Below are 6,000 nucleotides of genomic sequence, written 5' to 3'. Positions count from 1 at the left end.
TAATCACATCATTACAAACTTGGGAAAATGCATAAAACAGAGATATAAAAAACACATCTTAAAATTATTAAAACATTGGTTAAAAATCATTTTGATAAAATAACCAGAGTGGATGTCCCATAGGAATAATTTTCCTAGAATTAAACCCACCTTGCAATTTTGCCCAAAATGCGCATTTAATAACGTGTTGCTGTGCAACCAAAATAACTGGAATCTAAAATAGCATTGATTTTCTTTTCACAATGGCACACTTAAAAAAGATCAAATATTATTACAGAGGGTAGGGGAGTTTAGCTGTTGCAAATAATTCAAGGCGACACCACTTCTTCTCAGGCCATTCTTTCCTAAAATGGGAATTAATAAACTCTTAGGGCTATATGCCTGAACACATTTTCCCATAGACACAGAATGGGTAAAACCCTTTGATGCATCTGTCCCATAGTACAAACATTAGAAATGTGACAAAAGAGGGTAAAATGGAACAAGCTCTTGGGGAGGAATGGTCACATGGACAGATTAACACTTTATTTGAATCAAATTGGCCCACCGGAAAACACAGGCGCCATCTCACAAACCCAAGTCTAAATCTCGTTAAAAGAGCTCTGCCCCAAGTATTATCAATCCATACTAGGTACAGCTCCATTAGGATGGGACTCTGGAGCTTCATGTAATCCTTGACGGTTGTCTTTAGGATCTCAGTTTCCTCTCTCTGTAGGTGTGCATAGTTTTAGTATTAAATCATTTTTATTGAAGGAGTGTCACGCAATGATTAAACACAAACTGTCAGCGATATTACATTCAGTAGCATGACCAAAGCTAAAGACACTGAATAGGATGAGTCCAAGCGGGCGAAGGTGAATTGAAACTAGTGCAATACCTAAGTGCGTACAGCCCCATCAGGAGAAAAGGAGAGGAAGAAAGCAAGGAGAACAGAGGAGAAAAAACCCACAACTAAACACCCCCCCACTACCCTCTCCCCCCCCCCAACCAACCTCTTTCATGGTCGTTGTACACCACATTTGTGTAGTTCTGGTCGAGCTAACCCTGTTCTCCACCCTCTATCTCTGAGAGACGTAACAATCTAAGGTATCGGGGACAGGTGACCTCACGGAACTCCGAAGATAGCAAGGACAAAAAGGGTTGCCACAGTTCCGCATATTTTGCCCCCTCCCCAGCAGCTGTTAGAGAGAGCTTTTCCATGCCAAGCACTAGCCTGAGGCGATGTAACCACCCATGCAGTGTAAGGACAAGCGCCGTCCTCCAATGAGTGAGAATGTTCTGCAGCGCCGAGCCCAGCGCAATCGCAATCAGGCGACCTCTACGGGAGCGCAGTGGGTATGTCAGGGGATTCAGGAGCTCCAAGAGGACATATGATGGGAGACGGGGAATCTATGTGTCAAAGTGCATGTCCACCTCATCCAGAACTTGTTTCCAATATCCCTGAAGGTGTGCACAATCCCAGAGAAAAATGCACCAAAGTCCCCGTTTGTCCACAGCCCCGCCAACACACTGCCTCCATGGTGTGATCCATTTCATAAAGACGTTCAGGGTTGTAATACCAATACGTTACAATTTTTGTTAGGGTGTCTGTAAGCCCCTTATGATAGGCGGAGTGACGCGCTCTATAATAAATACCCTCCCATTCCTTGCGGCTAAAAGTCCTATCCAATTCCCCCTCCCAGCGAGCCCTGCTAGCACTATAAACATACATATGTTTAGTCAGTAGCATCTTATAGAGGTCAGATATTAACTTCTTGCCTGTCTTGCGCGTGATCAACCAGTATTCATAGGGAGTAAGATATCTGTCAGCCCCAGAACGCACCTGCTCACTAAGAACCCAATGCTCAGCCTGTAAGTAACGGAGTCTCTCCCCTTCCGGCAGCCCATATTCCTGTCGTGTGCATAGTTTTAAAGGACTTCTTGACCCAAACAAGATCAGATTTAGACATAGCAGTGGGGTTAGAGAAAAGTGCAAGCCTCCCCAAGCTATTCCTTTCACTCTTAACATGCTGGGGATTTTCACACCTCTATCACAAGTGACACAGTTGAAGATGACTTCCCTATTAAAGCCAGCATGCTTATTCACCCAGATTACACAACACAGTGTTTAAGGGGGGGGGGGGAATTTGATGCTGTCCTCCACATACTCAACCCCAAGCTCTTGGTTCTCGATGAAGGTTGAGCTGGCCGGGGTGACTCCCAAAGGCGGGGCAAAACCCTGTTCTCTTCGCCCTGAAGGGAAGTGATATTAGAATAGGCACAGAGACCAGTCCCATATATAAGAATGGGGAGACATTCTCTCCTATAAACCTCCACCAAAGGGGCCACTGGTTTTCTTCTGTTGCGTGAAGCTAAATAATAAATATAACCAGCCGCACTAACAAATCTCTGCCAATCCTTGAGCTTACAGGGTCCCCAGTTCCCCCAGGCATCAAAAACAACGCCTAAGTATGGGGAATCCTAGGTAGAGGTGACAGGATGGCCCTGGAGATACTCTATTCATCTTAGGAGACTTGGAACCACAAACCATAGTAAACGTTTTGGAACAGTTAGTAACAAGACCCAAGGGCCCCATAAAGCAAACAAATTCCTGAAACAGGATGTTCAAGCCATTAAAGGCTCTCCCAGGTAGCACTGAACCATCAGCATAAAGTAATGATGGGACACTTTTCTTACCAATCTGAAGGACATCCAAAAGGCCCTGGAGTCTTTCTGTCTGAAGACCAATACCAACCTCTCCCGGGAGGCCATTTGAATCTCCATATCTGATCCTTAAGTAGGGGTACACCCTGGAGGCTGGCCTTTTCAAAGATGGATAGCATGTTGTCATTAAGCAAAGGTTCCAATTTGGTGTTAAAATCACAGCCAACTACAATTTGGAACCCTGAGTGCAGGTAGGCAAATTAAATGTCAAATCTTGAAAATAAATTCTAATAACCTACTATTGTTGGGGCTAGAATCAGGTCAAAAACATCCATTATAAAAATTATTAAAAACAATGCTCATACTGTTAAGCCAAGTAGTTAAAAGGGCTTGTGCAGAGGAGCCACCAGTATATGCCACACTCATTTTGCCCTCCAAGGTTACACGGAAATATGCCGATACATCACCCCTTGCACTGCCTTCGAGGGAAGGAATCACATGGACTATATAAGCAGTAAACCCATCTTCTTCCAAGGCCCATGTCTCTTGAAAGAATATGATGTCATATTTTTGGGTGAGAGTGACCCAGCTTCCATTATTAGCAGTACTGAGTAGGCCAGCAATATTCCAGTAGAGTATCTTCACCTGATGGGTGGGCGATAGTGCTGACAGGGTTCCCCTCTATATAATAAAGACCACCATCTTCAACCGGGCAAGGGATAGTAAGGGGGTATCTTACAGGGCCCACCCCAATGCTAGACTCAACATCCTGCTGGAGCGGGCCTAGACACATTTCCTGTGGGGCAGGCACATACTTTGTCTCCCCATCATTGAGTCAATCATTATCGACCAATTCCCCCAAGGGTGTATAGTGATTCTGGACGTGAACGTCATATGCTAGTAGTAGAGTTAGTGTGAAGTCGGAAGACCCCACCGGGTATTGTGGCTGATGAGCCAATGATCTATAAAATTAGCCATGGGGTAGTAACTTGATGTTGCCAGATTTTGTTGACCCTGGGAAAAGGCCCTGATTCAAGTTTCAGCTATTCTTGGTTTTCTAAAGGTAATAATGATACAGTCCACCATGAACTCTTTGCTCATCTCTCCCACCAAACCCACCCTCCTTGCCATGAGACCTTCATTAAATAACTTGTCCTGACACCACATATTTTCATGAAGCCAATGGATAGATTTGCGAATTAAGTCCTGTGTGCTAACAACGGACAGTGATCGTAAGATGGGCATATTGGCTAGCACGATGACATAATAGCAGGCAGGTGGAGGTAGATCTAACTTGGAAGAGGGGCCAGGTACCCGGCTTGTGTGACTGCTCAAAGTGACCATATTGCCAGTTATAGTAGGTGGCCCAGCACAAACGCCCTGGCACCTCTCGAGCGAGTAATAGGTCAGGTGCAACTGAGTTGATATTGCTAACTTCTAGGGAGCCTAGATCTGGTTCCTCTTCCCATCCTCCAGAGGTTTCGTCTCTTGTACCACAATAGTGGTGGAGTTGACAACAGTCAAACACCCAGCTTGGCTGATACAGTGACCTGCCTGTGATTCAAAGTATGATTTATAATCACTTAGGCACATCCCTTGCCAGCCGTGAAAGCACAGAGGCACGTTTTTATTACACCGAGTAACTAAAGGAATCAGATTACCTGGCTCCACAATCACCTAGTCACATTAAATATGTCTTTTGACCAATGCCCGACATACGTGTGTATTTCAAACACATGGACCTAAAAGGCCTTTTCTATTTAGGTTGACCATCGGGCTACCTTCTGGAATACGTTCACCATTTGACCGGTCCCCGTGTAAGTAACCTTGAGCGTTTCTCGTCAGTTTTGACGCTATTTACAAGCACTTCTCTGATCCCCACCCTTTTTCCTTCCAGCCCTTCCCCTGTCTTGATAAAGACCCGCCGCAACCACCAACTGGGGTGCAACGAGGGTCGAAACGTCGACGCTATTACCTTGGCCAAGTTAAAACTCCAGGAACTTGGATAATAACCATTTTGTTTTCCTTGGAATATCTACTTGAAAAAACTGGCCTCTTAAACGACAAAAAATACCTTGTTTTCCTCCTTCCTCTCCAAACCAATCCCCCCACCGCCCCTGGTCATTTCTCCTTAAGGTTTTATTGTAAATAATTGTTGTGTATATAAGTGTCACTGTATACATTACACTTGTCACCTTAATCACCATTGTCACCTTTTCACAAAGTTAATGCATTTACTAGCAATGTAAGGGAATGAAGTAATTCCAGGATATTGTCTTTTGTTCGGTTTTTAATATATATAAAAACTTTGTATATCAGAGAGTGTGTGCTTGTTGCTTGTCTTTTGAGCTGTTCTAAGCCTCTCCCAAAGGAATTGTTTTTGCTACCCAACAGAACCACTTTGTTTGTTAATTGTGATTCAAAGTAGATCATTTCACCTCAAAGCCCTCTAGGTGATCATACACCCCTTGCAACGTAGAGTCCAAGAGTGCTACTACAGTCTTACTCAAGTGGCCCAACTTACCCTCAAAACAATCAGCACAGTCAGTGCGAGGGCCACAGTTATTCGTAGATGCGTTCGCCACAGGGGTTGCTTGATTTAAGGTGGCACCTTGTTTCCTATAGAGTCCTCGTTTCTGGTTGGCACTTGCAGGCTTAGCAGGTTTAATGGGAATCAGATTTAAAGGTGGGGCATTCTTATTGGGCGAGACCCGCTCATATCGCCCAGGGCCTGCGACTGGGGGCCCTGGGTATCCTAGTCCACATTGGCTTCCTCCCCGCCTGATTTGGGGGATAATGGTGTGGATCATACTTAACACTGCCTTCAATAGGGCACACTCTGCCTTTTCGATAAATGTAAATGTAAATTGATACTTGTATAGCGCACTACTCACCCGCAAGGGTCTCAAGGCGCTTGTACGAATACCGCGGTGGAACCCATCCTGGCTTTCCCTGTGAGGTGTCCACTCCTGGGCACCCCCAAGGTGGAGGCCAGGCATCCTTAGCATTGTGGGGGCCGTTGTGGAGATTAAGCAAGCTATTGCCCAGAGTTGCAGAGTGGGACTCCATGATTGGAATAGGCACCGAGGCGAGAATTATCAGGTCCGTGGAATTTTGAGCCCAAGACCCGCCGAGGCGGGGAATTGAACCTCTGCATCAGGGTCTGCCGCTCTAACCATTGAGCCACACATCGCCACTTTTCGATGTAGCCATCAAGTGTGCTTATCTTTTTCTTTGCGGAGGCGCCCGCCATTTTGGAATCCAATTTACGCATCACCATTCCTCCAACCCTTCAAGAGGCGAAGTAAGGCGGGTAGGTGGGCTTAAAGGCGTGACTCATTCTCAGTAATGGTCAAG

The sequence above is a fragment of the Lissotriton helveticus genome, chromosome 10 (assembly GCF_964261635.1).
Source record: "Lissotriton helveticus chromosome 10, aLisHel1.1, whole genome shotgun sequence".
NCBI classification, from domain to species: Eukaryota; Metazoa; Chordata; class Amphibia; order Caudata; family Salamandridae; genus Lissotriton; species Lissotriton helveticus.
This window is presented reverse-complemented; position numbering follows the sequence as displayed.